Raw genomic sequence first — 16,826 nt, 5'->3', positions numbered from 1 at the left:
AACTGTCTGGCAGGCACTGGTAAATGACATTCGGCAGCACGGTCATTATTACCAGAGCTCAGCAAGATGCCCTGCCTTCCGTGCTCACGCGCCTCCCATTTTGGCTGGTATTATTGACATTTCCAAAGCAGTCAGAGGTATAGATAAAGCCTGGCTAGTAGATAGGTCCCGTTCCAAGAAATACCTGCTTTGCCGAGCATTTTCTCTCAGCGGGCATTTCCAGCAAGGCCTTCTCAGCATCAAACATTGCTCTCCCATCATTTGGCGGCCAGTAGTTCATTGTCCTCCACAGGACAACGCAAGGCCCCTGTGTTCAGTGTCAGGGAAAAAAGGACAGAAGTCTCTTGTAATACCAGCCAGATCACATCTATCCTTGTGGCTATGTTGTAATACATGTAGATTATTTGTTAAGAGGTAATCAGTTTTTATAACCACATTTATAACAAGTGTTGAAGCACCTACAGCAGAGAATCAAGACCGCTTTTTTCATTTTATGAGTGTGCAAATGAAAAGGAATACATTTGGAATTTGAATTTACAATCTCTGCAATAAAGTTATTTTGTTTTTAGTTTTGGCTAAGCTCAAAAGAGGATGCAGCACAGCCAACCTAACTTACTAAAAAACTTCTCCACTTAATTAATGACAAGCAGAATGGCTGCAAGTGATAAATCATCCAAAGCCAGGAATGCAGACTGAAGTCTGACATGGTGTCTCTGCTTCACACCATTAAGCTTTTTGTCACAGCTTTGGGGGTTAGAGGCAGAGCATCAGTCTTAGCTTTAAAACAGGAAATATGTCTCATCCTTAGCATTGTTTCAGTTTAGCCTTTATATTTAACTGTAGATTACGATTACCCTTCTTATGCAGAGAGTTTATTACAGTTTTCATTTTCTCTTGTTTACATTTTTGTATCAATTCTTTCCTACCAATCTGCAATTTAGATGCTGCTCAATGACACTAATGTTAATGGCATATATTACGCTTCTGTTCCACAACAATGCATGTTTTTTAAAAACATAAAGTGCCCATTTTGCAGATGCTCTGACAGTCTCATACTCTTATCCCTGCCTCCACTCTGCAGTAATATGAAACCCTGACTTATCCATAAGGGATGACAAGAGACCAAAAATATGTAAATGATTTCCATCCAAAGTCTCCTGTCACTACCTCACAGCTCAGAGGAGAGGTGGTTATCCACAGTCCTGTCGATGCAAGCAAACAGCATCCAAAGACCTAAACAAAACAAAACTGCCAAACGTGGAAGAGCAGATGTCGCCAAGAGGAATTATTCGCCAACTTATCATTAGGGAACTGTCCAGTGTCATGATGCCGTTAGAGATCGCAGCCGGATTGCAGAGCAGATAAGCTGCAGACAGCATATCTATCTTGGCAGCTTAACATTCAAGCAAAACCAGGTGGGGAGTGCTGCCATGTTTTCAAGAATAAAGACATTCAGATCCTCCTCACTCAACCTGCATTGAGTGTTTTTCTTAAAGGGGCCAATGAAAATACACAGCTGCCAATCCCACTGCCTTTTATACACTAGAGTAGAGCTTTGTCAGGCACACACAAAGCTTTTCTGAGAATTTGAGGAAGTCATTTCAGGAAAGATCTTCATTTCATGGAATTTTTTTAAATCTCCACATGAGGCCAATACAAAGGGTCTACCCAGTGCTTGCTACAGACAACAGCGGGAGCAAACGTTGCTCTATCAGACTACTAATAACAGGAGAGCTTCTGTTGTTCTGACTGCAGACCTACCAGTTTGGATCTGGTCATTCTGAGGAAGTTTTCAGAGCCTGTTCCAAGGAAAATGGATGCTTACCTTTACTGTTCTTTATCTGGAAAAGTAAATTCTTGCCTTCTCAAACCAGAGTGGTCAAAACTTCTTGTTGAGCTTTTTGTTCCTTCACAGAAACTTGAGTTTCCAGATAAGCTCATGGAGAAGGGCACAAGAGGGAGATGTTGAGGGCTGTTATGAGGAGAGATGTGCCAATAGTTTTGTTAAAAAGTTTTTCATCAGAAACTTAAACTCCTAAAAATTGAAATATTTTGTATACAAGCCATTAAAATAAAAAAAAATCCATCCTTCTGCCCATTCCTTTCACAATCTCTCTCTTTTTTGTCACATCTTTTCAATACAGGCTACACAGACCCCTCCACTTCTTCCCTCCTGATGCTCATCAGAATAAGCAGGTGCACTAGAGACAGACTCATCCCTTGGGAGAGCAGGTGGGATTCAGTTTTCCTACTGCTGAATCTGAGAAACAAAAAGTTTGCTTTATGCCATTTGCACATGTCACAACTAACTAACAGGGGTAATTTGGCTAATATTAGTAATTTAGTCTCTTAGAAATATGAAAAATTTCTTCCCCCATGAGGGAAACCAGTGGAATCCATCAGCGGTCCAACCTGTGAAGTATAATAACACTGTGGGGAAAGTGGTACAGAGTGTATGCACTGACCAAAGGCTTGGTCTCATCTCTCAGGAATGAAATAAAAGACCCGTGCTGTGCCCACACTGACCATGTCAGGCAGGAGAAATACTATTTACTGGTTTATTGTTTTGGTTGCAGATCTTCCAAAACGTTGCTCAAAGTACGAACAGCAGCCCACATGCATTCATAAAAGGCTTGACTCAGTTTCTGTCTTTGCAACTGTCTGCAGCTTCAAAGCACTAAACTACTGATTTTACAGTAGTTTTACTTTGCACTAAATTGGCCCCCTTCATCCACCCAAATCTCTTCTTCTTTTTTTGTTATTAGTTTTGAGTTTTATGAAGCCCATTACAGGAAATAATTAAAGGGATCCTATTTTAAGGTTATTCTGGATATAAGTAACTGGCAGATTTTTATTTCTTTCTAAATACAACTCAATTCCTCCCCCTATAACAGCGGTAAAAATTTTTACTGCCCCGCATTTTTTCAACACTCCATTTTTTCTTACAAAACTGGCAAAGGCAAAGACAGGAAAGTGATATAATCTGGTCCGCCCACCACAGCAAGATATAAACACTTGATTGTGTCCTACAGCCAGGGCTATTTTAAGCTTTAACTATATGAGTCGTCCTTGCTCATTAGCCATATACTACTGAAGTGCAACAAAAGTAAGTGATTCATTGCTGACACATGGCATTTCATGAGCAGTCATTAATTAGCAAAGTAGCACTTGGATATAAATTGGTGAAGAGCATCAGCAAATGGAACCTTAATCAGGGTCTCCCTTAACCCTTCTCTTCTTACCAGCCTCAATGGCTTTCAAAGCGGCTTCCCGTTGAAACGCAGCACTTCCCCACAACAGCAGAGCATTCCCTGTCAGCATCTCCAGGCGGGTAAAGCAGAACTACTCCAATGTTGAACCTGGATCTATGCTGATTTACACCAGCCAGAGGGGGAAAAAATACCGCCCAGGAATTTCTTTCCTGAAATGCAGAAGATGAAATTTGTCCCTAGTCAGAGAGCCTGCAAAAGGCCTTTGAATCACTTAAGTTTGCGCGCTGAGGTGGAAGTATTGCACTGTGTCAGCATGTTCCATGCACTTCTCTGTTGCTCCCAAATACATCTGAAGACTGGCAAACACTTTCGTTCCACAACACTTAATGTATTTGCAATTTTGACATAAAGTGCATTCAGTTCAATTGGAGGGAATAAGTAGAAGGCTTCATAATCCACTACAGCTTTGGTTCAAGGCATAAAAGCAAGAGCACAAGAAGAGGACGACAAAGCTTTGTAGTCCCTTCCTGGCTGGTAAATTAGGCATTTATCCACATGCCAGATTACAACACTAAAGAATGTCATTTACTTGAAAGCACTACCCTTTATAGGTATATTTTCAGAGAACTTCATAAATTCATGCAGTGATTTCCATGTATTGCTGTAGTGCAACTACCCTTCGTAGGAGACACATTTACAGGAGTTACGTAAAACCTATGCTGCTTTCAGCATAGGCTGATTACATATTCAGGATATATTTGTGGATTCCTAGCGCTGCTGGCTATTAAACCAAAGGAGTATAAGAATCAAATTCTCTTTTGAAAGTTACTGTTATTTTTCTCAGCTGGAGTATCAATTTAGCATTTTAGGGGAACTGCTTTCCTTTTAGAGTGAAGCTGTGAAGAGAAATTTCACTGGTAGGTGACTGAGAGCCATTTATTCATCATGCAGCAGCTATGTGAAGTTCTATCATAGACAGAGTTGTTAGACAGCAGATCCAGACTACCCCCTTCTTCGAATGGCCCTACAGGCTCTGCAGGAACACACCTGAAATATTACACCTACTTCACTCGTGAAGATATTTTAGAGAAAACTTACGCTATAGAAAGTCTCGGGGAGATTGTTAAGAGGAGTCATGTGAGGAGATGGCATTCCTTTGAAAGAAACTAGAAGTTCCCCTAAAACAACAACAAACAGGAGAGAGCTTCTAATTTGAGTAGGGACTTCTGATGATTCCCATCCTGAGCCTACCTATATATACTACAGTATTATTCTAGACTCACAGGGGAAAGCAGAAAATCTTTACAGATGTCGCAGAAATATATTAAGTCCACAGAGAAAGAAAACTTGTATTTGTTATTTAAGAAATGACAATTGTAATGTTAGGGTTGCAAATGCAACCCTGCATGATGAGGCATATATAACAGAAATACTCAAACAGGGACACGTAATAAACAACAGCTAAGAGGTTAGGCCAGCGAGAGCCCTGCGTACAGGTCAGGGGAGAAGGCCAAGCCTCGCCTGACAAGAAGCACTGCAAGGTAGGGTCAGAGGTGGTGAGATTTAGCTCCATTAGCTAGACCAATCCAGATGCAAAGCAAGGCTTAGCATTCAGCATGCCACGTGGGTATTTTTTTAATTAACTGGCCCTGCCTGCAGGTCTCCAGGGTTCTATAAGGAAACACAAAACCTTTACCCTCAGGAAACCAGTTAAGGTCTTGTTCCTAACACTGCCATCAGGTGGCTGCGTGAGGCCCTTCGTAGCCTTCTTGGTGGAGGGCAGGGTAGTTTCAAGGCAGCTTCACAAAGACAGCTGCTAACCGCACAACTGTAGGCACTGATCGGAAATCTCAAGGCTGAGGCCAACAATCTAATAAACGCAAAGAAAAACACTTCGCCTTTAATGCTGGCTCAACTGAGAATAAAGGTGAAGTTTTTTTGTACTGCTGGGCATGGATTCAAATTGAGCTTTCTCCCACTGTTACTTTTCTTTCCTGAATCGCGTCACAGTGCGACTGTTCTTCCACGGATCAAGAGAACACACTGGCCTCCACTGCTAACTCACCACGATCCCTTGCAAAAGCCAAAGCTAAATTAATTAATTCATTAATTCATTAATCCATTCCACATTAAATAAAAATAATTAATTCCACATTAAATAAAACAAATACATTGCCACTTGATATAGTCTGAGAGGCACTGAAGGCATGAATAAAGGAAGTGATCATTAGTCTTACTGCTAAAAAAGACCAGAGGTATCATCAGGTCACTAACTATTTAGACACAGTAATAAACAATATAGCATTCAGTAGACATCGTACTAGATCCATTCTAAAGTTTGCACTGAAATTTTAACTAACAGCTAATTTAAACCACTGTGTTTTCTGCACAGGACATAGTGTAGCCTTTTTAAATTAATAGCAGTTATGCTGTATACTGAGTAAAATTTCATGCATGTACATCACAAAGTCTATTAGTCTATGAATGCATCATTTAAGATCATCCTCAGAACAGCTCTAAGAATGTTTATACCATTCAGATAAGCAAACCAATTACAAATTTTTAGAGGTAACACCTGACTTTAGTATATGGGTTTATTCTAAATCATACTGGTAGATAATATTTGCATTTTGTTCTATTTTATTTATTTCTGTGACATAAGAAGAGACATTTTATAAAATAAAGACCAGTGAAATTCAGTACTGTTCACTGCTGATTTTTTTCCACAGAAAGTGTAATCAATCTGTGATTAAGACTAAGCATAGATCACAGTTCAAAAGGTATTCTTCTGCGAGTATGTAAGGATGTTTTGCTGAACATACATAAGGAGGAGATGTCAAATATCCTGCCATAAGGTTACGCCAATCTCTATTTGAGACTCAGATGAAACGTCATGTAGAAGCCAAGTCCCACACCTGTTTGCTGCAGAATTTCTGTGCTTTCTTTTGAAGGATCAGCTGCAGTTCAACATAGGAGACCGGAGACAGGACTACGGGAATGTCAAGTCTGCTCCAGTGCTTTTATGGCTCTGTGAAAATCCTTAACGAAAAGCTTCCATAAGCACATTGGCTTATCCTGTCATAAACTAGTCTTCAAACATATGCACACACTAAACCTCAAACATCCTTCTATTCTGTCCTGGTTGCTTGCTAGCCCGTTCTGGCAAAGGCATGGAAGGATAGTCCTGTATTTAATGATCTACCAGAGAACTTCAGCTCCATTCCTGTTTCTGTTGCAAACATCGCATGTGACCTTAGGGAACTCATTTACTCTGTCTGTGCTTCCGTTCCATATCTTTGAGACTGGAACACAACATCCCACACCAACATCTGGGGACTATAGCCACTTAAATGCTGCATATATTATGCATATAAACAAGAAACAGGGAATGTGTAGATATGAGTTTGTATGTGGTTTCAGTTAATAATGAATTATTCATTGCTTTAAAAACATGGTGTGTTTTAATAAAACACAAGAAGTGTAAGTTTTAGGTAAAGCAGGGTATGTGAATATGATCACCTTTTTTCCTTGTTCTTCTTGCATGGTAAATTTATCACTTTAAGATTCAGTCATCGGTATGATTAAATACTGTAAGTTGTAAAGCTAAGCATTGCAACGTTATTTTTCTTTCTTGACTTTTGCACAGCAATAGTACTGCTGCATTAAAAGGTAATATGTTGAAATGGCCATTAGTGTGATAGTATGATTGAGCTACAACAGCAGTGTGCTAATGCTTGGAGGTGATTTTAGCAAGAGGCCTGAATGCAGCCTTGATTTAGGATTTCTTTGCATTTTAGGGTTGTGTTTTTGTCACGAAATATACTTGGGCAGCCTTTTCTCTCCGGTAAATGTGTGTGGTCTGTGTGTCTGTCTGCAGCAGTTAGATCATAGCTGAGCAGGTCACCAGTGATCTAGCTCTCTGTCAGAAGTCCTACTGAAGGCAGTAACTCACAGGGAGTCTGCTTCTCAGAAGATCAAGTAAAACTAAGAGGAAAGCTGCCTGTATCTAAACATGGCATATATCAAAATGCGTAAGCCATTATGGCCACACTCCTGAAGTTTGTTGATAATAAATAAAAACAGACAGATAGATAAATATCTCTGGAACAGTCACACTCTGATTTCAAGAAAAACAGCTGTAAAGGACAATTTTTTTTACAAAACAATGCTTTGAAAGGTATGAACACGCACACCTATGCTGAAAACCTATGCCAAACTTCTTGCATTTCTTGACGACATGGCTTCTGCCATGTGGAAGGTAATATGATGCATTAGCTCTGCCCTCAGCCCTGTCTCGAACATGGTGAACTATGCAGTTACTCAGCCTAACTGACCCAGAAGTTACAGCATGTAGGCAAGAAGATTGAAAATATGAAACAGGATGAAATCCCAGCATGGGAAAAACTGTGCAAAGAAAGAGTTCTGTCTCTGGCATGTTCCTAACAGCTACATCTTAGCTAAGGATTGTGAATTTTAAAAGGAGAAGCACAGCTACTATGTAATCAAATCAGAGGAAACCCAGAAGAAAGAAAATATGACACCAGCCCTGTTACATTATAGAGATATCTATTTTATTCCTCTGAAGGAAAGCTGGAGTCTCTCAATGCATAAAGTATTTTTTAACTCTCTTAGAGACAACTGATTTTGATTATACAGAGCTCTCCTGGGCATATGTATTGTTTCTCTTCTTTATTTTTGATGTTTATATTCTTATTTTCATCTATGATATAGGAACTAATGTTCTGAGAAGCCAGACTTGCCACCGAGGGTCTATATATTTACTGGCCATATCCCAAGAAACTAGCATATATTCCCCCAGTCTCATATTTAAGAGAAAATGAGCATGTGTTGTAATTCATTTGCCCATTTTGGCTCTTTCTTGTTTGCTTATTTTTATGACATTGTTTTGTTAAAAGAAAAAAAAGGTAACTACACACTTCCAGCACTAAATTATCTGCTATCCATTTGCATCTACATTGTATAGCTACAAATATGTCTTCCTCTTCCTTTTGGGTTTCAGATTTTATCTTCGCATAACATCTGTACATTCTGAATTCAAGATATAACATGACCTTTATTTCCCAAGTCTGCTGTGACCTCTGGGATAGAACCAACAAACTTTTCTTCATGAAAGCAAATTCTGATGCTAATAGGCCTGGATATACCAATTGGATGAATATACCAATTGGATGACTCACGTAAGTGAAGTGAAAAGAAGTAGCGCTCAATCAGGCTCATTTTATGAGTTCACAAAGAAAAAGCTTAAAACCAAAACTGTACACATGCAAATGAGCACAATCAACAGATTAGATTCCATGTTTCAGGAAATGTCTGGATCCGACTATCCATAAGACATGATAGTCTGTAAAATTAACAAACCCGTAGATCCACTGACAAGTACTGACCACTGTTCCACAAAAAAAGTGACTGATGTTCATCAGAACATTTACAAAATTTATTGGCTAATCCTTACAATTTCAAAACAGATGCTAAATCTTTACCCAATACTCTGAATTCCATAATCCAGGACATTATAAATCTGGATCAGCTGGCTATTTTAAAACATAAAGGGGAACAATGGTATGTCAAAGTGTTATTTTCCAGTGATAAGAGAGTAGGAAAATATAATAGCAGGATGAATGGGCTGTGTGGGAAGAAGATACAACACATTGAGCCAGCTGCCCCATCAATGCTAAAAATGCAGGGCATCAAATTTAAAGAAGAGGCAGCAGAAAAAAAACATCGTAAAGGATTTAAATGGTACAGTCCAGAAGCCATTTCATTAATGGTTTTGAATTTTCCACATTTCCTTTTGCCAAAGGTTATGACTTTAAAAAAAAAATCAAAATCATTTATGAAGCCATTATTAAAGCATTTCACTTCTTGAAAACTGCTTTTCATGGGTATCTTTTTTTTTTTTTATTAGAGCATAAATATGCCAATACAATTTCATTAAAGGCATAATGAAAGACATTACCAGCAACAGTAGGAAATGGGTTCATTGAAAATCTGCAAAATGAGAACTGTCGGTATTCCTCTGGCTTTCCTGATACCACTTCAGGCTTTGGACTAGTTTCTCAAGGGAAAAAGCAGATAAAATGAATAAATGAGTTCCCCCCTAGCTATATGATAAGTCTATTACATGGCTCTACGACTATGTGCTTTCTAGGAATGGACAAGGCACGTGGCAAAGCTGAAGGCACCTACCTCTTCTGATTTAGACTGGGTAGAACTCAAGCCAAAAAAAGGGCTCCGATTTTGGGCAGCCTCTTGGTACCTTCCTCCTTCCCTGGCGCTGCTCTTTAAGGGGTGGTCACAGAGGCACTTATGCGAAGGCGAGGAGCGCACCAGGGTAGGGTCCTGGAGTCAGCGAAGGAAAGGGGGTTAATGTGGGACAGCGGACTTGAAACACTGCCTGGGGAGGTTGCTGCTCTGCCCGCTGGAGAGGCAGAGCTGCACGGAACTCCCTGCTCTGCCTGCTGCGCCCTGGGGTGCTCTTCAGGACCACTCCGCGCCTGGCCTGTTTCTCCTGCTCTCTCCCTGAGGATCCGCTGCTGGCCATGAGCAGAGACTAGATATCTGGCCGTTCTTAATGTCTTATGACCCTGTGACTCAGGAAGGCAGATTTTATTTTTTCTGCCTCTGAATCCAGAATCCACAGGGTGCAGCAAAAGCGGCACAGAATTGTAACTCCGGAGAACGCGTTTAAAATCACCGCTGTGGAATCTACCACATTTCAGAGGTCTTGTTTTGATCAAAACGGTCTTTAATTCTTGACAAACTACCTCCTCCTCTGAACATACTCCTTCTCCCTACTTCTGCAAAGTCCTGAGGAGGAACCATTCTAAGATTTTCAACCATGATGAATAAAACTACAGTAGGGGTACACTTGTTATTACCAACAGAAGAAAATGAGAGGAGAAGAATGGAACACATATTAGTTCACTATTCCCTTAGAAAAAATAGCTCCAGCCTGTCTCCCCCATATAGATTATTACCTCAAGGATTGTCTTCATTAAAGAATACTCCAAGTGTAAACAAGGAAGCCTGTATTTCTTCAACACTGAAAAGCACATTTTGTCTGTGCTCTGTAGAAAGGTTTAGCTGAATTCTTCATCAGAAGCCCACTTGTAACCTAAGGAAAATCAAGCAAGAAAGAAAACAGCAGACAAACAAACAAAATGTCTTTCTGCCGTCTTTCACACTGTACTTTTTATTTATCACTCACCAGATTTTTAAAACTTACCGTATGATTGCACCACAAAAAGCCATGCAGAACTAAAATTTTGTAACATTAGAGATACATAGCTCCAAAAAAGGCTCATGAAGAAAAATGTTTTTACAGCATTTTCTGAAAATCCACATAATTGGATAGCTTCTGCAGCAGGGCTGCATCTTTCCCTGCTGGGACTGCACAGACATCTTCCAGCAAGGAATTACTTAGTGCCTGGCAGTGGGACTAGCAATATTCTCTCCCTGTGTCATCATCATGACTGAGATTGGACACGGCACTGGTGTTGACACGTCTCAGATTTGAACTCCTACAGACTGCAGGCAGGCAGTTTTTGTGTTTGAATTCATTCATGGAAAGTGCATTTTGGGATGGTTTAGGGTTTCCTTTATGAAAGTTTTCTATTACCACTTACCATGAAATATACAGGCATTGCCTCAGCGCTGGCCAGACTGTTAAAGAATTGACTGTTCTTTTTCCTCAGTCTTAAAAGTAGACCTATTTTCCAGAGCTTTTCTGGTCACATGCAGACAGGCTATTAAATGAAACTGGAGTGTCGACCTGTAGAGCAACCAAAGAGAGAAATTGTGCATTTAGACTGGGAATTCTTGAAAGAGACTTCAGAATTGTTAGAAAATGGTATTGAAACAGAGCTTAGTCAAAAAATACTGCCTCGTTGAGCCTGAAATGTGTCACTCAGTGCATCTCAAGCTTTTGTGTAATGCAAGACAGCCCTCTGAGATTACTATTCCTGACTCTGGCACATCTGCCCCAGGCTGGAGATGCTGGAAGCTGTGTGGTCCCTAGCCCTGAGCCAGGCTGCCAGTGGACCCACCCCAGAGTCCCGTCTGGTGCAAGTTGCCAGCAGCTGCTCAGAGAAATTGGCATTCCTGTCCATTTCCACCAGAGGTAGCCGCAACGGTGACAAGAGCATCAGTCTCACTGAACTGAAGTGCCCTGTCCTGGGAGTTTCTCATTTGCCAGAAATTTCAAAAACAGAAGAATGCTTCTACCCCAAATAACACTGAAATCAAACCTGAAAAGGGGGGGCAAGGAGGTATTACTTCATATTATGGAAACTTTTCTTTTAGGTCAGCTCTTCTCCAGAGTGACAAATGATTCCACAAGTACCTGTGGTTTGACAACGTACCCTTTGCCTGGCCCAGAAAGTGCCGCACTGTCTTTCAGTTCCACCTTGCTTCCCTCCTCCAGGGACCTGGCCGCCTCATGAGCTTCCAGCATGTCATAAAATCAGTCTTAGCTATTCTGAATTAGTTTGGACATAACGCATTTCAATTAAACAAGGCTTCAAATAATGTATTTCAAACCATAGCCATCGAACACTGCAATGAGTGAAAATGGCTGGGAAGAATGATGGAAATCTATTGGGGGAATTTCTCCTGCAAGGTAAATCAACAGAAGGAAGGCCGTTAGACACTTTTACACTGCATAATCAGTTAGCACTGCTAGGATCCCCTGATGAGGGCAGGCATTTAGTGGGTGCTGCAGTTGAGATCATTCCTCATCACCTACAACAGCTGCAACAGCCTCTTGCTGGCAGCAGGTTCCTGTAACCCAAGGGGAACACAGTGGACACAAGAGGAAGAGCAGCAGCAGATTACGAAATCACGGTGCGTAGAGCTCCTGCCCTCTCCCCAGGGTCTGACAGCCACCAGTGAAAGCTCCCTCCCCACAACCAGAAGATGCAGTTAATAATCTCCAAGTCCCTGTCCCACTGATGAGAGGGCTCTTTTGGAAGCAGGCACCCAAAGCCTAACCTTGATCTAAGGACCATCCATGGATTTTAGATGAAACAACCATTGGGTAAAACAGCAATAGTCAGAGAGGGGAACAACCGGGTGATGCTAGCAGGGAATCCCCAGCAGCCCTCTCCCTTCCCGACACATCTCCCTCCTGAAATGCAGCATAACAAGGCATCACTCCACTGCTGGCTCCTTATTTCAATGCCAGCTTCCAGTCCCTTTGGCCCCCAGGCTTCTCCCCAGTGGCCTCCCCAGGGGGGTCTCTCCTGCTATCTCACCCCTTGCTCCTGGTTTCTCTGGGAGCAGAAGAAGCCACTCACAATGGACATATGCATCCTGAGTCCACAGGAGAAGTATCTGCATGCAACACCACAGCCTGAGATTTCAAAGCAGAAGTTTTTTCTGCATCAGAGGTGAAGCAAAGCTTTGGAGGCTTTTCGTGGTGCAAGATCCCCCACTAACTGCGAAGTGAGGGATGAGTGGGAGCTAGGTCCAAGTCTTTCACCAACATAAGCCAAAACGAAACCTCCGCCAAAATATTCCAGATCCATGATATCATTTACCCATATTTGAAAACTACTCACACTTCACGGCATTTGACCCATGTCTCTCTTTACAACAGAGACTTTCCTTCTTTCACATCAATACATTTTACTTTGTCAGTGTTCTGTTGTCAGTAAGGACATTGCTTCAAGCTGTTATGAAACACATTCGTAAAACATATGTCCCATACATAAACATGTATAAATACAGTGGGACTAAAAGCTGCCCTATTATATTAATACTGTTGAAAACACACACGTATCTATACATACTCTGTGTGTGTGTGTGTGTGTGTGTGTGTGTGTGTGTGTGTGTGTGTGTGTGTGTTGTCTGTGTAGCTGATTGATACAGCTAGAGTATGGGCAAAACCCAGGCTGCTGCTGTCCACTGCTGCAAAACTCCCTGTGGATTCAACTTAAATAGAACTTCATTTTTTATATAACAGCAGATTTATAGGTATTCTAGCTGAGATTTTGAAGGTCACGAAGAGAATTTGGCATCCAAATTCCATACGCAACTTCAAAAATTTTTGCTTTGCCTTTGCAAATGTATGTGTGTGTAGTCAGCTGCACTAATGAGTTGTCATATACAACTGCAGCTTGCTATCAAATTATCATTTATTAGCATGTACACATTTGTATGTACCTTATTTATGGAGATGTTTTCCCAAGAAGCCCATTACTGGGTGTAAATGTACACCTCCCTTCCTGGCACTTTAGCCCTCATCTTGTTGTACCTGTTATACACTCCCTCAGAAAAAAAAAGAATTATAGCCTTTTCCCAGATTTCCCCTGGAGCAATATCCAAAATATACTGTTCATTTTATCCCTCATGAAATCTTGAAATAAAACAAGCAAACCCCTCAGATGAACTCTCCAGGCCAAGCGGATTTAGCTAAATTTGCCACAGTCCTTTGTGGAGCTGCTGTTCCAGGGAAAGCAGCAGGTCTTGATCCTGGGCTCTAACAGATGGCCCCAACAATCTGACAGTAATCGCATCTGACATGTGTTGTTTCAATGATCTCTCTAACTCTCGGAGAAGTATGCAAGCATTGCATACCGTGTGCTGCTTCAGATTGTTATTTTTGGCATGCTTCTGATGGCATATGTTACGATGAACCATTCACAACATCTTACATTTTCATCATAAAATAAAGGGAGAAAAAAAAACAGAATAAGTCCAGATTATCATTTACCTTGTTCCCAAGGTAACGTGCTCTTTGCATATGGGCCAATTTCACAGAAATAAAAACTCAAACTGCATTTTGAGCTGTATTTCAGGAAGTGGAGTCCAGGGGATAGTGGAGAGAGACAAGTTGATGGAAATATTTATGGCCTGGCTCTCAGAGTGCTTCACTGCGACACATAATCAGAGTTTTCCACAATATGCATTAAATGGTGACAGTCTACAATCTGAGTGGCACCTGGTGATTAGGTACAGCAGCTAGCTCTGACATGTGGAATCAGAAGGGACTGAGAGTTTCTTTAAGGAGGAGCTTTCCTGCTAATTGCAGAGGTAATGAGTAGTTCCCCCTTCAACCCCAGAGGAATTTTTTTTAAGGAACTTGTTATTTTACCCATTGCCAGGTTTAACAAAACAGGATTTCAGGCAGTGCAATGCTTTCAACTGCAAGAAGCAAAATCTAGTTAAAGCAGAAACATCAATGATTTTCACTGAGTGCAAGTCATAGAAATGTCTTAGCATCATAAACTACCGTTGATTGCTTTTTTCACAAACAAGCTGCTGCCAAATAGAAGACAGAAAGCAACAGGGAAACCCATCTCAGCTGCTTTCCTCCTCAATTTGTAGTTACACCCCCTACCATTTTTCCCCTTAAAAGCTTATCTAGCTCCTCATAAAATTATTTATTGTTATTGCTATGCTAGGTTGTTCATTCAGCCAGTGAAGGACAGACTCTGACAGCACTCACGCCCTACCCCGCAGGCCCTCCTTACCTCTCCTTGACTTCAACTGATGCCTTTTCCTCCGGCGTCTCACCTAGAGACAGAGAAGCAGGAGCTCTCACGTATCCGCCATTGCCCCTTCAGCATTTCTCTGTCTTTTTAATCACCTCTTCTCCAAAGAAGCAGGGACTCTAGTTAGTGAATCTAATGGGGGCCTTAAGTGGTGAGGTGTGAAAAGGCTACAGCACTGAAAGAGAGGTGAAAAAAATCACATTTTGGGGTTATGTTTAAAAGAAGAAAGCCAAACATGTTCCAGCATACCTTTGAATTTTCCTCTGCAACATGGAGGGGAACCTTGGTTCATCAGAGTTTGTAACAAAGGTGTCTAAGCTTGAACACACAAAACTACAGTATTCACACCTGCAACATTGGAGAAAAGACATTGCAGGAGTAATAACCACCAAAACTGGCCACATCTCTTTCACCCTGACCTCAGCCCATGAGAGGGGCTTAGAAAAAAATGGAACTGAGAATGGAGAGTCCCATCCACACGATGGGGAGAAGAACGGCTGACTACAGCATCCTGAAAACCCGCTGGGGAAAGGTAGGGGGAAAGCAGGGGACAGCAGAGCAGATGAGGTCTTCCGCAAAAGCACCTGAGTGGGGAAGGACCCAGCGTGATGGCGCGGAAGCCATAAGCAAACTTAGGCTCTTTTGCTAAAGGGCAGACAGCACAAGACTTGAACTTTCACCTCCACCCCACCGTAACACATTTAGGGAGAGACAAAGTCAATGCCTATGCCGACATCTCCACTTAGCAGCTCTCAGGATATTTATACATATCCATTCACACCTCTCTCTAAGACAGCTCGGATTACTAAAGCAGGACAGGAGGCAACCAGCCTACTTTGGAGGAAAGAAAAAGGGGAAGCTTTCCAGCTTCAGCAGCAGTGGGACAGGTGGAGGGGCTGCCTTCAGGGGAGGTTGCTAAGGACAAGTCGGGCAGACCTCCAGTGTCTGCTGGCAGGGAGCTGAGTCCAAGAAGCCTTGGAAGCGCCCCAAACCCCCAGGCACCCCCCCACCCCACTGCCCCAGGCAGTGCCTGCAGGGGTGCTTCCAGGCAAGGCCAGCGACCGACCCTGCACCTGAGCATGACCAGCACTCAGGAAGGGGCCAGAGCTGCTCTTCAGTCCCTTGAGAGGTCCAGTCCCATAGTCCGCATGCAGAGGACAGCTAATGCAACGTGACAGGCTTAGTCCCCTCCGTGCAGCGCAGCAGGACAGCAGCAGCCAGCCCTGGGGACGTGGGCTGCTGTCTGGCTGGCAGAATATGAAGAGGGGCAGTGTCAAAATTATAGAGAGGGAGCAGAGCTCCTTCAGGCACTGTTTTCCCCGAGGGATTTCGCAGTCTCCCTTCCTGTGTGCCTGATCCCAGGCCATATCTGTCCCCATTCCCCACCACTGCTGGGGCACTGGGAAGGGGGTTGCACATGCCCTCCTGTACCACCCGGTGTTGTACCTCTCCGGTGCCTTGTCTTGAGTTTGAACGCCGTAAGAAAGTGGTTTTTCGACTACAGCATCTCCCCTGGCTAGAACTGAAGTGCAGTTGGCTACTTCTCCCCATCCCAGCTCCATCTGTCAGAGGTCTAGGCTATCTCGCTAGATCTAATGTGTATTCATATCTATGTACAGAAGGGTATATGCACTCCTTGTGCCTTTCAGCATCATTACATTCTTCTCACAGACCTTTTTGCACTTATCATTTGGCAACCCTCATTTGCCTGTTGCCAGGAATTTGCCCCTTCCCCTCGAAACACACACAGCGCCTCTACCATAAATTTCAAATAATCTGAGAGTATGTTTTTCAAAATCTACATCCTATCTCAGTCACTAATAAGTGACTAATATAATAAGTCACTAATAAGGTAAAAGAGGCCACATTTTGCAAAGTATTCCATTTGCAGTGCACAGTAAAACTCAGTGGAAAAAGCCAAAATCTACCTGTAATTCTAACTCACAGAGTAAAAAAATGAGGGGATTTAGGACAGTCTCTTGAACTACACAGCCACTATCTTATCTGTGGCAAATGTGCACTGCTTGCAGTTCAGAGATGTCCTTTATGGAGCAACCTAAACTTTTAGGTTTCATTTGTTAAGTGTTTTATTTATCACAGC

At 42.1% G+C, this 16,826-nt stretch overlaps 1 protein-coding gene across 5 annotated transcripts in view; it reads right to left on the bottom strand.

The window, feature by feature from the left end:
- TPH2 (tryptophan hydroxylase 2) overlaps positions 1–16,826 on the bottom strand; it is a 97,613-nt gene that overhangs the window by 15,393 nt on the left and 65,394 nt on the right. For 2 of the 5 annotated variants that reach the window (XR_010388410.1, XR_010388413.1), the window contains exons 11-17: positions 14,705–14,900; positions 10,859–11,004; positions 10,211–10,347; positions 9,420–9,572; positions 3,243–3,421; positions 1,826–1,972; positions 185–307 (exon numbers count right to left, since the gene is read on the bottom strand). The gene's annotated coding sequence lies outside the window, so the exon portion shown is untranslated. The remainder of the gene's footprint in view (positions 1–184; positions 308–1,825; positions 1,973–3,242; positions 3,422–9,419; positions 9,573–10,210; positions 10,348–10,858; positions 11,005–14,704; positions 14,901–16,826) is intronic. The other 3 variants (XR_010388411.1, XR_010388414.1, XR_010388416.1) reach the window with 3 other exon arrangements.

Source organism: Dromaius novaehollandiae, chromosome 1, assembly GCF_036370855.1.
Source record: "Dromaius novaehollandiae isolate bDroNov1 chromosome 1, bDroNov1.hap1, whole genome shotgun sequence".
NCBI lineage: Eukaryota > Metazoa > Chordata > Aves > Casuariiformes > Dromaiidae > Dromaius > Dromaius novaehollandiae.
This window is presented reverse-complemented; position numbering and strand designations above follow the sequence as displayed.